Here is an 18203-nt window from a genome sequence, read left to right as displayed (position 1 = left end):
ATTGTAAGAAATGTGGATGAGTCTGGATTGACACCTGGAAGTATGATGTTGTGGCGATCAGTGAAACATGGTTGCAGGAGGGCTGTGATTGGAAACTAAATATTCCAGGATTTCATTGCTTCAGGTGTGATAGAATTGGAGGGGCAAGAGGTGGAGGTGTTGCATTGCTTGTCTGGGAAGATATTACAGCAGTGCTTTGGCAGGATAGATTAGAGGGCTCGTCTATGGAGGCTATTTGTGTGGAACTGAGAAATGGGAAAGGTTAGCAACACTTATAGGGGTGTATTATAGGCCGCCTAATGGGGAGCGAGAATTGGAAGAGCAAATATGTAAGGAGATAGCAGAGATTAGTAGTAAGCACAAGGTAATGATTGTGGGAGATTTCAATTTTCCACACATAGACTGGGAAACACATTCTGTAAATGGGCTGGATGGTTTGAAGTTTGTAAAATGTGTGCAGGATAGTTTTTTGCAGCAATACATAGAGGTACCTACTGGAGAAGGGGCAGTGCTGGACCTCCTGTTAGGAAATGAGACAGGTCAGGTGGCGAAGGTATGTGTTGGGGAACACTTCGGGTCCAGTGATCACAATACCATTAGTTTCAATATAATTATGGAGAGGGTCAGAACTGGACCTAGGGTTGGGATTTTTGATTGGAGAAAGGCTAACTTTGAGCAGATGCGAAAGGATTTAAAAGGAGTGAATTGGGACATTTTGTTTGATGGGAAGGATGTGGAGGAGAAATGGAGATCATTTAAAGATAACATTTTAAGAGTACAGAATCTTTATGTCCCTGTTCGGTAGAAAGGAAACAGTAAAAATTGGAAAGAGCCTTGGTTTTCAAGGGAAATTGGCCATGAAAAAGAAAGAGATCTACAAGAATTATAGGCAGCATGGAGTAAATGAGGTGCTTGAGGAGTATAAAGAATGTAAAAAGAATCTTAAGAAATAAATTAGAAAAGCTAAAAGAAGATATGAGGTTGCTTTGGCAGTAAGGTGAAAGTAAATCCAAAGGGTTTCTACAGCTATATTAATAACAAAAGGATAACGAGGGATAAAATTGGTCCATTAGAGAGTCAGAGTGGACAGCAATCTGCAGAGCCAAAAGAGATGGGGGAGATATTGAACAATTTATTTTCGTCGGTATTCACCAAGGAGAAGGATATTGAATTATGTGACGTAAAGGAAACAAGTAGAGTAGCTATGGAAACTATGAGGATCAAAGAAGAGGAAATAAGGACACTTTTGAAAAATATAAAAGTGGATATGTCTCCAGGTCCTGACAGGATATTCCCTAGGACATTGAGAGAAGTTAGTGTAGAAATAGCAGGGGCTGTGACAGAAATATTTCAATTCTCAATAGAAACGAGAATAGTGCCGGAGGATTGGCATTGTTTAAAAAGGGTTCTAAGAGTAAACCTAGCAATTATAGACCTGTTAGTTTGACGTTAGTGATGGGCAAATTAATGGAAAGGATACTTAGAGATAATATATATAAGCATCTGGATAAACAGGGTCTGATTAGGAAGTCATCATGGATTTGTGCCTGGAAGGTCATGTTTGACTAATCTTCTTGAATTTTTTGACGGGGTTACTCGGGAAATTAAGGAGGGTAAAGCAGTGGATGTTGTCTATATGGACTTCAGTAAGGCCTTTGACAGGGTTCCTCGTGGAAGGTTGGTTAAGAAGGTTCAATTGTTGGGTATTAATTGTGGAGTAGCAAGATGGATTCAACAGTGGCTTAATGGGAGATGCCAGAGAGTAATGGTGGATGGCTGTTTTTCAGGTTGGAGGCTGGTGACTAGTGGGGTGCCACAGGGATCTGTGTTGGGTCCACTGTTGTTTGCCATGTACATCAATGATCTGGATGATGGTGTGGTAAATTGGATTAGTAAGTATGCAGATGATACTAAGATAGGTGGTGTTGTGGATAATGAAATAGATTTTCAAAGTCTACAGAGAGATTTAGGCCATTTGGAAGAGTGGGCTGAAAGATGGCAGATGGATTTTAATGCTGATAAGTGTGAGGTGCTACATCTTGGCAGGACAAATCAAAATAGGACATTCATGGTAAATGGTAGTGAATTGAGGAATGCAGTTGAACGGAGGGATCTATGAATAACTGTGCACAGTTCCCTGAAGGTGGAATCTCATGTAGATAGGGTGGTAAATAAAGCTTTTGGTGTGCTGGCCTTTATAAATCAGAGCATTGAGTATAGAAGTTGGGATGTAATGTTAAAATTGTACAAGGCATTGGTGAGGCCAATTCTGGGGTATGGTGTACAACTTTGTTCGCCTAATTATCGGAAGGATGTCAACAAAATAGAGAGAGTACAGAGGAGATTTATTATAATGTTGCCTGGGTTTCAGCAACTAAGTTACAGAGAAAGGTTGAACAAGTTAGGTCTTTATTCTTTGGAACGCAGAAGGTTATGGGGGGACTTGATAGAGGTCTTTAAAATGATGAGAGGGATAGACAGAGTTGACGTGGATAAGCTTTTTCCATTGAGAGTAGGGAAGATTCAAACAAGAGGACATGACTTGAGAATTAAGGGACAGAAGTTTAGGGGTAACATGAGGGGGAACTTCTTTACTCAGAGAGTGGTAGCTTTGTGGAATGAGCTTCCAGTGGAAGTGGTGGAGGCAGGTTCGATTTTATCATTTAAAAATAAATTGGATAGGTATATGGACGGAAAAGGAATGGAGGGTTATGGTCAGAGTGCAGGTAGATGGGACTAGGGGAGAATAAGTGTTCGGCACGGACTGGAAGGGCCGAGTTGGCCTGTTTCCGTGCTGTAATTGTTATATGGTTATATGGTTATATGATGTGGTTGGTGGTCACGAACTAGTGTCTTCCGGGTTCGAGGTTGGACCTCTATTTCAGGTATCTTCAGCTGGTATTACCAGACCAGGTGCTGGGGTTGCCTCCTCTGGAGTTGTGTCCTCTGGGCGGGTGGATGTCCCTTCTTCTCAGGGTCCGTCCGAGGGAAAAATCTCATCGGGTGTTGAGGTTAGCTGCCCTGGGTGTGTGTCCTCTGGGTCGGAGGAGGTCCCCTCATTTCAGAGACCTTCTGAGGGTGCTGGCACGCCAGTTGATGGGGTAAGCTCCCCTGGTAGTGTGCCCCCTGAGACAAGGGATGACCAGAGTCAGCCCGAGGGGGGATGTTCGGGGGCATTATTGTTCCAGTCTGTGCTCCATATCAGAGCCAGTGGAGGTGCTGGGGGGTGTTCTTCCTCACCGGTTGAGTTGGCAGGGGAGAGTACAAATGCAAGTGGAGATCCTCTGGAAGTTGCAAATGGAGTGGGTACTCTGGGTGCTGTGGAGGTCGAGGCTGTTTTGGGTGGCGATCCTCTCTCGGATTCCGGGGGTGCCAGTGTACCACAGGCCCCTGGGGTGCCTCTTGTTATTTTTTTCCCCAGGCCCAGATGTGGAGGGTGATGGTAGAGTGCAGGAGCCCAGCCGTTCAGTGGGCTACTTGTTGCGGTCAGGAAATTCGGGACCCTTCCCCGGGATTGATCCTGGGGGTGGTGTCATGCCGGAGGAGGGGGTGAGTGATGAGGCCAGCTTGTGTAGTGGGGTCAGTGAACTTTCAGAGAGTTCTGGTCTTTCGATTTCTGACACGACCTTGAGCGATGTGCAGAAGAGTTTGTTGTTTCAGGAGCGAGTGGGTTGGCCGAGTGTACAGGCTCCAAGGACGTGTCTCATGCAGTTGTTATCCGTGAGGTGCGGGAGTATTTAAGAACAAGCCATGCCGCCAGAACAAAAGCGGAGGCTGCAAAAAGACGATGGGCTGATTTGCCAGGTTTGATTAAGAGTCTCGAGGCTATCCTTGGCAACAAGGGCAGTGATCTTCCTGACTCTGAGAAGTGCCAGTTTGTGGACTTTTTGGAGTTACTCAGAGAGAGAGTTTTTGAGTCTACGGGGAGTGCGAGGTTCTCAATTTAGTGTGTTTGTACATTCAGAGTAGCCACATTAAACTTAAATAAAGCGAGTTTTCGTAGATTTCAGCTTTTATCAGTCCTTAGAGAGGGGAGATTTGCAGTGTGTTTTCCGCAGGAGACGCATACTGTTGTCATTGATGAACCTACCTGGTGACTGCAGTGGGAAGGGGGCATCTACATGAGCCATCTCAGCTCGAATTCGAGTGGGGTGGCGTTTCTGTTGGCCCCAAATTTTCTGCTAAGTGTCCTAAAAGTGCAAGAAGTTGTGCCAGGATGTTTGCTCCATCTGGCTGTGAGCCTGGATGGCATGCCATTGCATTTCATTAACGTGTATGCCCCTAGCTCCAGCATGATGCAGGCTGGCCTACTTCAGGAGGTGACTGCTCTGTTGAGCACTATTGATAGGGGAGAGTGTGTCTTCCTTGGGGGGGACTTTAATTGCACACTTGAGGCACAAGATCGTTCTGGTACTCAGTGTGCCCCTGCTGTAGTGAAGATGCTGAAAGGTTTGGTTGACTCCTTTAAGTTGGTTGATGCATGGCAGAACCATTACCCTGATTCCACTGCTTTCTCACGGAGGTCTGAGGGGGTTGGTTCCCGCATTGATCGAATATATATTTCCTGAGCGTATATTTCCCTTTCTCAGCGGCCTCAATGCGGCTGGTGCCGTGCTCAGACCACTGTCTGGTACGTGTGGACTTTAAACCGGCGCGCGCTGGTGCTGGGTCCGCGTATTTGTCTCTTTCGTAAGGAATAGACGTGGGGGTTAACCGGACGGCGGGACTCAGTGGGCGCGAGGCTTGAGAGGGAGCTACTGGATGCAGAGACGCGCCTGGGTGGGTTGGTGATGACTCCTGCGAATGGAGTCATTTCAGGAGAAGAAGGAAGCCTTGAGGAACCTGCAGCTTGAGCGTTCCCGAGGCCCTTATGTGAGGTCACGGGTCCAGATGCTGCATGATCTGGACCGAGCTTCTCCTTTCTTTTTTTCTCTGGAGAAAAGGGGAGGGGGGGGACTGCAAGCAGCTCATTGACCTATGTCACTGATCCGGAGAGAAAAAGGGTCCCTGTTCTCCGCAGGTGGATTCAGCGGGGAGGCTCAGCAGGACCAGTGGGAGGGACTACCGATTGTAGATAGGGAGGTGTCCGATCTTCTTAATGGCCCCTTATCACTGGAGGAATTAACTCGTGCCTTGCACCAGCTCAGGAGGGGCAAGTCCCCTGGGCTGGATGGGTTGACGGTAGAATTTGTTAGAGCTTTCTGGGATATCCTGGGGGATGATTACATGTTGGTTCTGGGGGAGAGCCTGGCGACCGGGGAGATGCCTCTCTCGTGGTGTAGGGCAGTTGTTGCCTTGCTGCCCAAGAAGGGGAATTCTGCATGTTGAAGAACTGGCGCCCGGTCTCTCTCCTCTGTACAGAGTATAACATTTTTGCACGGGCAATGGCAAATCGCCTGGGCTCTGTGCTGTCTCAACTGATTCATCCTAACCAATCCTATACAGTCCCTGGCCGGTCCATTCAGGATAACATCCACCTGGTTAGGGACCTGAATCATCTAGCCCAGGGCACTGGTCAGTCAGCTGCTTTTCTGTCTCTTGAACAGGAGAAGGTTTTTGATTGGGTAAAGCATGAATACCTCTTCGGGACTTTGCAAGCGTTCGGATTTGGACCGTTTTTTTGTGGCCCGGGTCCAGCTTTTGTACGCTGCAGTGGAGTGTCTTGTGAAGGATTAATGGTGCGTTGTTGACTCCCTTTCATTTTGTGAGGGGGATCCGTCAGGGGTGCCCCATGTCGGGTCAGTTGTACTCGGTCTGTGTGCAGCCATTCCTGTGTCTTCTTCTTCGGAGGTTGACAGGCCTGGCCCTACCTGGCCCGGGGTGGAGGTGGTTCTTTCGGCATATGCCGATGATGTTCACTTATGTTCACTGATCCTGGTGACCTGCGGTGGATGCGTGACTGCCAGAGAATTTTCTCGGCTGCATCTTCTGCCAGGGTTAACTGGAGTAAGTGCTCTGGACTTTTAGTGGGTCAGTGGCAAGCAGACTCCCTGCCGGAGGAGATGACAATGTATGCGTGGAGCACCATGCACCTCCTCTATCTGGGGGTCTACCTGAGCCCCACTGACGATGCTTGCCGGCAAACTGGCAGTAGTTGGAGATGAAAGTGAAAGCTCGGCTGGGGTGCTGGTCCGGCTTGCTTAGAGTTCTTTCCTTTCAGGGGAGGGTGTTGGTCATAAACCAGCTGGTGGCCTCCATGTTATGGTACCGGCTGGGTACTCTTGTACCGCCTTCCATATTTGTAACTGCTTTACAGAAGAAGCTGGTAGATTTATTTTGGGGAAATAGGAAGCATTGGGTTTCCACAGCGGTCCTGAGTCTCCCGTTAGAGGAGGGCGGCCAGTCCTTGGTATGCGTGCGTACCCAGGTGGCGGCTCTCCGTCTCAGGACTTCGCGGAGGTATATGTATGTAGAGAACCCCCCGGGATGGCACGCTCTGGCCACGTATTTTTTCCGTCGGTGTCATTGTCTAAGGGGTGTCTCGCGGCTCTGTGCTAAGAGTGAGGAATTTGGCTGTTTTCAGCCAGCGTGTTGCTCCATGAGGGGAGGGGGATGTTGTGACCATGGGAGTGGCCGGTTCACACCCTGTCATGGCGAATGTCGAGCAGAGGCGCGCGCCTAGAGTGGTTCTGACTGAGCTTTCCCCCGTTCCATCAGATCTGCTCATCGGGCCTGGGCTCCAGGATATTTCTCGGGCACTGGCTCCACACAACCTGAGCCACCTTTCTGAGATGACCAGCATACCGTTTTGTGATGCGAAGAGACGCGCACTGTACAGAATGTTCCTGCACATTCTGTACCTCCTTGCCTTCGTTTCCTGTCCCGACACACCATGGCGGACGATGTTACCACCCGAAGGCAGGAGAGGTCTCCAGTGGGGGTCCCTCTACAAGGGATTTGTCCCCCTTTACATTGGGGACTTGGGTTGGAGAGTGCTGCACAGAGCGGTGGCATGTAATAAACTTTTGAGTCGGTTCACAGGCTCGTCCACCGCATGTATTTTCTGCGGTGAGGAGGAGACCCTGTTCCATGTGTATATGGAGTGTGAGAGGTTACTGCCCCTGTTCCAATATCTGAAGGGGTTGTTCCTCAAGTTCTGGTTGCATTTTAGTCACCATTCTAGTGTTTGGACATAAGGCAGGGAGTGAGGAGAGCCGATCGGGGGGTGGGACTTCCCTGTTGGTTTGCTCCTGGGCTTGGCCAAGATGGCCATTCGTGGGTCCAGGCAGCGGGCAGTCAATGGTCAGGCTAGATTCAGCTGCCTGCCCCTCTTTCGGGCCTACGTTCATGCTCATGTGTCCCTGGAGAGGGAACACGCGGTGTCCATGGGGGCTTTGGAGGCCTTCCATGGGCGCTGGTCACTGCGTGGGGTTGAGAGTATTGTAAACAATGAATGCATTGTTGTACTATAATGATTATTTGCTACAGTTTAATTTCTCATTATGTTTTGATGTGTTGTATCATATGACTGTCGAATAAAGTTTTTTTGATAAAGAAAAACAAAAAAAAGAGAGAGAGAGAGAGAAAAAGTTTTTTCGCACCTCAGTCTTAAATGACCTCCCATTTATTCTAAGACTGTGGCCCGTGGTTCTGGACTCGCCCAACATTGGGAACATTTTTCCTGCATCTAGCTTGTCCAGACCTTTTATAATTTTATATGTTTCTACAAGATCTCCCCTCATCCTTCTAAACCCCAGTGAATACAAGCCCAGTCTTTTCAATCTTTCCTCATATGACAGTCCCGCCATCCCAGCGGTCAATCTCGTGAACCTACGCTGCACTGCCTCAATCACAAGGATGTCCTTCCTCAAATTAGGAGACCAAAACTGTACACAATACTCCAGATGTGGTCTCACCAGAGCCCTATACATCTGCAGAAGTACCTCTTTACTCCTATACTGAAATCCTCTTGTTATAAAATCCAACATTCCATTAGCTTTCTTCACTGCCTGCTGCACGTGCAAGCTAACTTTCAGTGACCGATGTACATGGACGCTCAGGTCTCACTGCACCTCCCCCTTACCTAACCTAACCCCATTGTTTTTGCCACCAAAGTGGATAACCTCACATTTATCTATATTATACTGCATCTACCACGCCTCTGCCCACTCACTCAACCATGCAACCTCCTAACATCCTCTTCAAAGCTCACACTGCCATCCAGTTTTGTGTCATCCACAAACTTGCTAGTGTTGCTCCTAATTCCCTCTTCCAAATCATTAATATATATGGTAAACAGTTGCTGCCCCAACACTGAGCCTTGCGGCACTCCACTTGCCACTGCCTGCCAGTCTGAAAAGGACCCGTTCACTCCTACTCCTTGCTTCCGGTCTGCCAACCAATTTTACTTCGGAGTCATGTGAGTGACTAGGTGAAGACCCCGCCAGCACGCATGCGCGACATATCGTCTAACGCATTGCGTGGTGACTGGCAGGGTGGAGCGTTCTCCCACAGCGGCAAGATTTCAAAACGGGACCTGCAGGTAAGTTGCTAATCTGAGGTCGTGTTTTCTGCTCTGAGTTCTGTTTTACAGAAGGAACAATGAACAAGGGCAAGAAACGGGCTGCGTCTAAACTGGCTGCGGGGGACCGTGAAAGTACTAGCAGTCAGCAGCGACCGACGGCACCTAGAATGCGATCCACAATCTCCGACATGACACCTGCTCAGCCGGTACCAGCACCGCGAGCTGCACAGCCCGAACCAGCGCTGCGGACTGGAGGGAAAAGCTAAGCAGAAGTCGGGCAGGCCGGTTGACTCGGACGAGTCGGGCCAGGAAGACTCGCTGCCGGGGAGCAGCAGAGGTGACTGCATATCCCGCATGGAGCGGTTGATGGAGCAAATGCTCCAGCATGACATGCTCCCTGATATGGTGTATTGTCACCATGTGGGTTCTAGGACACCCATTGCAGCACCTTACTTAGGGCTGCATAATGCATCTCCCTCGACAGAGGGGAGCATTACGGGCCAGGACTGGGCTGGCCCCAAAGACGGAGGTATGGCTGAAGAGACTGGGAGTGTGCTAGGGGTGCAGGGTCCACTGAGGCTGCTTGGGGTGGTCACAAAGTTTGCGATGCCAGCGCAAACGGGACAGCCGTTACAGCCAAAGCTGGCAGCAAGCATTGATTACCTTTCCTTCAATCAGCTGCAGGAACAGGTGTTGAATGAAACAACAGCCAAATATATGGCACCTGAGAACTGTCTCTCACTGAATGTTCCTGCAGTAAACAGTTCTATCTGGGGGTACGTCGGTGCAGGTATCCGAACCCAAGAGGTGAAGATGCAGAAGATACTTACACTATTGGCTTCGGGAATAACGGCATTTACTCGATCAGTGGATGGAACAGAGATGTCATAGACACAACAGGACACTCTGGCTCTACTCTGCAACACACAATTTGAAATAAATTGTCTGAGGAAAAACGGCATTCGACCTGATTTGAACCCCAAATTTTCAGGGTTGTGTAAATCTACCACTACACAACCACCAATACTGCTATTTGGGGGTAACCTATCAAAGCAGGCTAAAGAGCTCGACGAGGAAGCCAAAGCCATCGGGCTCATGAAGGCATCAACGTCGAGCAAGACCACACATCTCCGGCGGCAGCACCCCTACCCATCCACCAGCAGGCAGCGACACCAGGACGCTGATGAAAGCACGAGGGCCACACAACAAACACCAAGGTCTTTTTTAGGCCACGGCCCAGAGCGACCCTCGTGGAAGATGCGCCAATCCCGCACTCCAGCGCCTCTTCCGCAGAAGAGGCAGAAGCAGAAGAAATGAATGTTCCACCGGTAACCATGGAGGTAGGTGGGTCTGGTTCCTTCCAGAACATAGAGGGTGTAAGTTCCATACTAACTGGGGGTAGGTTACACCTGTTTTTGGAGGCATGGAGGTCTATAACTAATGACCCTTATATATTACATAGTATTCAGGGATATGAAATGGAGTATATTCATTAAAACATCCCCTCAGTTCAACATGGGTCTAGCCGAGTGTTTGTGCTTTCCCAAACAGGAAACACTAGAAGGTCATGCAGAGCTGGGAAGGCTATATGCTAAAGGAGTAATTGAGAGATCCCAACATAAATTTGTATCCAACATTTTCACAAAACCTAAAAAAGACGGTGGATGCCGCATCATCATTGATTTGACTAAACTGAATACTTTTGTAAAGTATATTCACTTTAAAATGGAGACCTTTGTTACTGCCAAACAATTGATTTCCGAAGGTTACTTCATAGCTTGCATCGATCTAAAAGATGCATACTATTCGGTACCTATACAGAAGGATCATCGCCGATATCTGAAGTTTAACTCGATGGGGCAGCTCTGGCAGTATAAAGTGTTGCCTAATGGTTAACATGAGCCCCAAGACTATTTGCAAAGATATTAAAACCAGCCTTGGCATTTCTCAGAAAACAAAAACATATTGTCATGGCGTATCTTGATGATATATTAATAGTGGGGAAAACCCTGGATTTAGCTAAATTGACTGTATCAGCTAACAAACTATTGTTTGAAGAACTGGGATTTATCATCCATCCAGATAAATCTAAGTTGACGCATTCTACAACTATGGATTATCTGGGGTTCACTATTGACTCTATCTACATGTCTGTAACATTGCCAACGAACAAGGCAGCAGACTTAATGGAGGCCTGCAACAAGCTGGTTGTCATCAGTCAACCATCCATTCGACAGGTAGCAAGGGTAATTATAAAACTTGTAGCTGCATTTCCAGCCACACAGTTTGGACCTTTGCATTACCAAAATTTACAAAGAGCAAAGGTGCAAGCACTAAAACAACATGCTGGTCATTTTGACAGACCGATGCAATTATCAGCTAAAGCAATTTTGGAGTTACAATGGTGGAGGCAAAACATATGGCATAGCTCCAGCCCCATCAATATCCCTAACCCATCATTTATATTACAAACTGATGCCAGTGCTCACGGTTGGGGAGCTACTAATACTATATTCAGTTGTGGTGGTAGATGGGATGCACATGAATCATCTTTACTTCAAACACTGGGTATAAATTATTTAGAGAGGTTGGGTGAGTTCTATGGGCTAAAAGCATATTGCTCAAAAATGCACCATCTGCATGTCCGCTACAAATTGATAATACCACAGTGGTGGCATATATTAATCATATGGGTTGAATCAAATCGATATTGTGTGACAATCTGGCAATGCGGTATCAATAGAAATATTTGGTTATCAGCTACTTACCTACCAGGTAAACTCAGTACAGTGACAGACACCAGGTCACGAAAATTTAATGACAACACCGAATGGATGTTGGACCACAAAGTATTTGCTGATATTGTGACGCAATATGGAACACCAGATATCGATCTATTTGCATCTAGACTGAATCACCAATAGCCAACATGTGTCGCTTGGGAACCAGACCCTGGGGCAGCAGCGATAGACGCTTTCTCGCTGGACTGGGGAAAATTGTTTTCTATGCTTTTCCCTCCTTCTGCCTCATCAGTCGGGACTTACGCAAAATACAACAAGACTCTGCGTCAGGTATTTTGGTAGTACCCGATTGGCCTACTCAGCCATGGTTCCCTGTGGTTCTCAACATGGTCTCGGAACCATGTATGTCCATCACCAAACGACCAGATTTGTTGGTCCATGCTGTAACAGGTGAAAGTCACCCATGCCATGAGAGGATCAATCTGTTAATTTGCAGAATTTAAAGAGACCACTTCTGGACCTGGGGCTGATGGATAGAACCATGAAGATGATCACGGCGGGATACCGAGAATCCACCGAGCAGCAATATCTCTCCTACATCAGGAAATGGGAGATATATTGTACAAGGACTGATATTTCTATATTGTACAAGGACTGACCAATGTCCTAGAATTTCTGGCCAGCCTTCATTTTGATGAAGGTCTCAGATACAGTGCTATCAACTGCGCCAGAAGTGCCCTATCAGCATACTTATGGCAGGGAGTAGGGCAGCACACTGTGGGATCTCACCCTCTAGTTTCCAAACTTATGAGGGGCATCTACAACACAAACCTTCCTGGTGCGAGGTATTCCCAGATTTGGGATGTCAGTGTTGTTCTAACATTGCTCAGGTGTTGGTCACCAGCAACGTCCCTGACCCTGGAGAAACTGACTAAAAAACAGTCATGCTGATGACACTGGTTTTGGCTCAAAGGGTCCAGTCCCAACATAAATTAAGACTGGATATTATGGTTAGTTCAACCAACAAGATACATTTTCATATCTTGGAATTGGTAAAATAAAATAGGCCAGCGTCATCAGACCTTAATCTGAAATTCCGGGCAGACCCAACAGATACCCGCCTGTGTGTTGTGACACACCTATTACTAAATTTAGAGACCACTAAAAACCTTAGAGGCAATTGATCAGCCATAAACAGCCTCATAATAGGGTATCGGCGCAGACCATATCTAGATGGCTCAGACAGGTTTTGGGAGCTGCAGGGGTGGATACTGACACTTTCAAATCTCATTCCACCAGGGCTGCAGCAACATCGGCAGCAAGGGAAATGGAAGTGCCAATGGACCACATCCTGGCTACAGCAGGATGGTCTAGGGAGAAGACCTTCCAGATATTCTATAATAAGCCGATTACCAAATCTGCGGTATTTGCAGAATCAATTTTAAGTTCTGTATTATGATTTATCCCAAATGAGAGGGATCATTATTATTCTTTGTTAAAATAAATTCACTGTTGTTTTGAATTTCTGATTCATGTTTGAATAAGATAACATACTTCCTCCCTTGGTCAACTACGGCAGTGAGCGAAGCATGGACTCGTTCCACAGCATGAAATCACAGATCTTTAAAATCTTCACGTAGTCACTCACGTGACTCCAAAGTCAAATAGTAAGATTAAATGAGAACTTACCAGTTTGAAGTTTGATCTTTATTTTATGAGGGATTACGTGCCCTCCATGCCCACCCTCTATCATAAGTGTCAACTGGTATTCTAGTTTCTCTTATCTTACTATGTTTATTTCAACTACTGTTGTCTGTGATTTCACATCGCTGCTTTGAAGAATGGCAGGCATGCGTGCTGACGGGGTCTTCACGTAATCCCTCGACGTAACTCCTCATGAAATAAAGATCAAACTTCAAACTGGTAAGTTCTCATTTAATCTTACTATTTTCTTTCCATGTCAACAACCTACCCCCAATACCATGTGCTCTAATTTTAGTCACCAATCTCCCGTATGGGACCTTGTCAATGGCTTTCTGAAAGTCTAGATACGCTACATCCACTGGCACCCCTTCATCCATTTTACTTGTCACATCCTCATAAAATTCCAGAAGATTAGTAATGCATGATTTCCCTTTCATAAAACCATGTTCACTTGGACTAATCCTTTTACTGCTATCCAAATGCCCCATTATTACCTCTTTAATAATTGACTCCAGCATCTTTCCCAACACCGAAGTCAGGCTAACTGGTCTGGAATTCCTGTTTTCTCTCTCGCTCCTTTTTTGAAAAGTGGGATAACATTAGCTATCCTCCAATCCACGGGAACTGATCCTGAATCTATTGAACATTGGAAAATGATCACCAATGCACCCACTATTTCTAGAGCCACCTGCCTGAGAACCCTGGGATGCAGACCTTCAGGCCTAGGGGATTTATCATCCTTCAGTCCCATTAGCCTACCCAATACTATTTCTCGCCTATTGAAAATTTCTTTCAGTTCCTCTACCCCCTTAAATCCTCTGTCCTCCAGTACGTCTGGGAGATTGTTTGTGTCTTCATTAGTGAAGACAGATCCGAAGTACCTATTCATCTTCTGCCATTTACTTGTTGCCCATAATAACTTCACCGTGTCTGCCTTCAAGGGACCCACATTTGACTTTGCTACTCTTCTTCCCTTAAAATATCTAAAGAAGCTTTTACTGTCCTTCTTTATATTCCTGGCCAGCTTCCCTTCATACTTCATCTTTTCAGCCCGTATTTCCCGATTTCTTTCCTTCTGTGGTCCTATGAAAGTTTCCCAATCCTTTGGCTACCGGCTACTCTTTGCTGTGTTATACATCTTTTCTTTTAATTTTATTCTATTCCTAACTTCTCTTGTCAGCCACGGTTGCCGCCTACTCCCCTTAGAATCTTTCTTCCTTTTTGGAATTAAATGATCCTGCGTCTCCCGGATTATGCCCAGAAATTCCTGCCATTGCTGTTCCACCATCATTCCTGCTAGGATCCATTTCCAGTCTACTTTGGCCAGCTCCCCTCTCATGCCTTCATAGACCCTTTGTAGGAGTTGGCCAAAGTAGACTCTCAATAGCAAGAATGTCCTTCCTCAAATTAGGGGACCAAAACTGCACATAATACTCCAGGTGTGGTCTCACTAGGGCTCTGTACAACTGCAGAAGGACCTCTTTGCTCCCATATTCAATTCCTCTTGTTATAAAGGCCAAGATGCCATTCGCTTTTTTCACTGCCTGCTGTACCTGTATGCTTACTTTCATAGACTGATGTACAAGGACCCCCAGATCCCATTGTACTTCCCTTTTTCCCAACAACGCCATTTAGATAGTAATCTGCCTTCCTGTTTTTGCTACAAAAGTGGATAACCTCACATTTATCCACATTAAACTTCATCTGCCATGCATCTGCCCACTCCCCCAACCTGTCCAAGTCACCCGACATTCTCATGGCATGCTAGATTCCTTTTGTTCTGTGAGTGGAGCCTGAGAAGCATTGAGCAACATTTGTGCTCATTGTAGATCTTTACCACTCCCACTTAAAGATTGCTATGGTTTACCTTTAACAGTTTTTGTTGCTATCTGCTTTTTAAGAAACAAACTTTGACACCTGTGGGCTGGAGGGTAGGCAATGTAACCCCGCTTTTTAAGATAGGAGGGAGGGAGAGAGAAAACGGGGCGTTATGGACCAGTTATCCTTACATTCATAGAGGGAAAGTTGCTTGAGTCAATTATTAACGATGTAATAGCAGCGCATATGGAAAACAGTGACAGGATCGGTCAAAGGCAGCATGGATTTATGAAGGGGAAATCATGCTTGACTAATTTTCTGGGATTTTTTGAGGATGCAACAAGAATGGATAAGGGTGAGCCTGTGAATGTGGTGTATCTGGATTTTAAATAAAACCTTTGACAAGGTCCAACACAGTAATGGGATTGTACAGGCTGGAAGCAAGAAAAATGTTCCCCATGTTAGGGCAGTCCACAACCAGGGGTTGCAGTTTACAAATAACGGGAAGGCCATTTAGTTCTGTGATGAGGAATAGCTTTTTTTCAGCCAGAGAGTTGTGAATCTGTGGAATTCTCTGCTACAGAAGGTAGTGGAGACCAATTCACTGGAATTATTCAAGAGAGAGTCAGATGTAGCTCTTAGGGCTAAGGGAATCAAGGGATATGGGGAGAAAACAGGAACACACTACTGATTTTACTTCGGAGTCACGTGAGTGACTACGTGAAGACCCCGTCCAGCATGCATGTGTGACATAGCATCTCATGCAATGCACAGCGACGGTCGGGAGTACGAGCTCTCCCGCAACAATTTGAAAACGGACCTTCATGTAAGGAAACTTACTCTGAGGACATGGTGTTTTCGAATCCTTGTTCTGTTTTATTTTTAAAAAGGGAAAACACCAAGGAAGGTCGTTCCCGTCAGACTGCAATGGACCAGGAGGGTTCCAGCAGTGGGGGGGCGACCGGAGGCACCTGGACCACACACGCTGCAGTCCACTGTCACCGACAGCATTCCGAGCCGAGCCCAGCGCTGCTAGCATAGCTCAAACAACCGCAGCGGGCTGGATGTAAGGCACAACAGAAGTCGGACCGGCCGGTTCACTCAGACGAGACTGGCATGGTAGAGTCACCACCCGAGAGCGGCAAAAGATGACTGTTTCAAGCCTTATGGAAAGGCTCATGGAGCAAATGCTCCCACGAGACTTGCTCCGGGGGATGGGGCAAGCTCGCCAAGGGAGCACAAACACTCCCGCTCCAGTGCACTAACAAGCACTGGCCATCGCATCTCCCTCAACAGAGGGGAGCGTTGGCGACCAGGACTGGGATGGTCAAGAACAGGGGTCATTGGCTGAAGAAACCGGGAGTGTGCTTGAGGTACAGGACCAGGAAGAGCTGCTGGGAGTGGTGAACTGCTACATTGCAACACCACGAGCGGGATGGCCGTTACAGCCTAAACTGGCGGCCAGCTTACTACCTGTCCTTTAAACCTCTCCAAGACAGGTAGTCAATGAGGCATTGGACCTTATCACGCCTCCCCAAATTTGCATTTGCTCAATGTGCCTGCCGTTACTGGGGGTACATTGAGCAGGGTATCAAAACCCAAAAACTTAAATTGCAAAAAATGGTGATACCCCTGACGTCGGCTATCACTTCATATGCTCATTCCATGGACAGGGTTGACATGACAAAACACCCTGGCGCTACTGTGCAACACAGTATGTGATTAACAACCTCCGGAAGGAGGTCATAAGACCTGCCCTCAACCACAAAATTCTCAGGACTGTGTAGAACGCCGACCTCAGATTCACAGATCCTGCTATTTGGCAAAGAATTATCAAAACAAGCCAGAAAATCTGGACAAAGAATCCAAGGCATTTGGCATGATGAGTGCAGGACCTGGAATGAGCAAACCACGCAAACCCAGACGGCAGTACCTCTACGCATCCACCAGTATGCATCTACTTCATGGTACTGGTGAAAGCTTGGGGCCCGCATACCATCCCTGGAATTCTTTCGGGACAGGGCCCAGAGCGGGCCCCATGGAAAATGTGCCACCCCCCAACAGCACCACCCCGACAGACAAGGAACCAGAAACTAAAGTAATGAAGACACCACCAAACAACAGTGGAGGTAGGTGGGTCTGGTTCCTACCATCACATAAAAGGTGGAGGGATTGTGCTAACAGGGGGGAGACTACACCTGTTTTTGGAAGCATGAAGAACTATCACACTTGGTAGTTATATACCAAAAGGTATTCAAGGATAAAAATTGAATGCAAGAAAACTTGCCACCAGTTCAGCATGCACCCCTAAAGGGATTTTACCCTCTCACTAAAAAGAAAACATGAGAGACATGCTGAACTGGAGAAGTTACATACAAAGGGATCATAGAGAAATATGAACATGAACCTTTGGAATTCGTATTAAATTTATTAAAACCAAAAAAGATGGTGAATGTCGCATCATCATTGACTTAACCACATTGAATACTTTGAATGAATGTATGATGAATGATATCTTTATTTCGAACGATTAAAAAAAATAAGAAAATAAATTATGAAAATGAATAAATAAAAGGAAAATTATATATATATACATACATATATACATAAATACATACACACATACATACATATACATGTACATATATACATACATAAATAAACACATATACACACATACAAATATACATAACATATATGCTCATACATAAATTAAAAAATAAGAAGCCAATTTCAACATAATACACATTAGACTCGTTCGAAAAGGGATAAGAAGGAGCCTATGCTTGTCAAGTCCTACCCCCATTCTTCACCATTAACAAATGCAAAATTTAATAAAATAAACTAAACAGACAATTCAAATAAAACTACTCCAATCAAGCTATTAAGAAAAAATGAACAAAAAAAGAAAAGAACAAAAAGAACAAGCACCATTAACATCTGTGAGATTTACATTCTCCTTCCTCATTACTGTATTTTTCAAAGATATATAACCATATAACCATATAACCATATAACAATTCCAGCACGGAAACAGGCCATCTCGACCCTTCTAGTCCGTGCCGAACACGTATTCTCCCCAAGTCCCATATACCTGCACTCAGACCATAACCCTCCATTCCTTTCTCGTCCATATAACTATCCAATTTATTTTTAAATGATAAAAACGAACCTGCCTCCACCACCTTCACCTTCATTCCACACAGCCACAACTCTCTGAGTAAAGAAGTTCCCCCTCATGTTACCCCTAAACGTCTGTCCCTTAATTCTCAAGTCATGTCCCCTTGTTTGAATCTTCCCTCCTCTCAGTGGGAAAAGCTTATCCACGTCAACTCTGTCTATCCCTCTCATCATTTTAAAGACCTCTATCGTCCCCCCTTAACCTTTGCGCTCCAAAGAATAAAGCCCTAACTTGTTCAACCTTTCTCTGTACCTTAGTTGCTGAAACCCAGGCAACATTCTAGTAAATATCTTTT

The sequence above is a fragment of the Leucoraja erinacea genome, chromosome 1 (assembly GCF_028641065.1).
Source record: "Leucoraja erinacea ecotype New England chromosome 1, Leri_hhj_1, whole genome shotgun sequence".
Taxonomy (NCBI): Eukaryota; Metazoa; Chordata; class Chondrichthyes; order Rajiformes; family Rajidae; genus Leucoraja; species Leucoraja erinaceus.
This window is presented reverse-complemented; position numbering follows the sequence as displayed.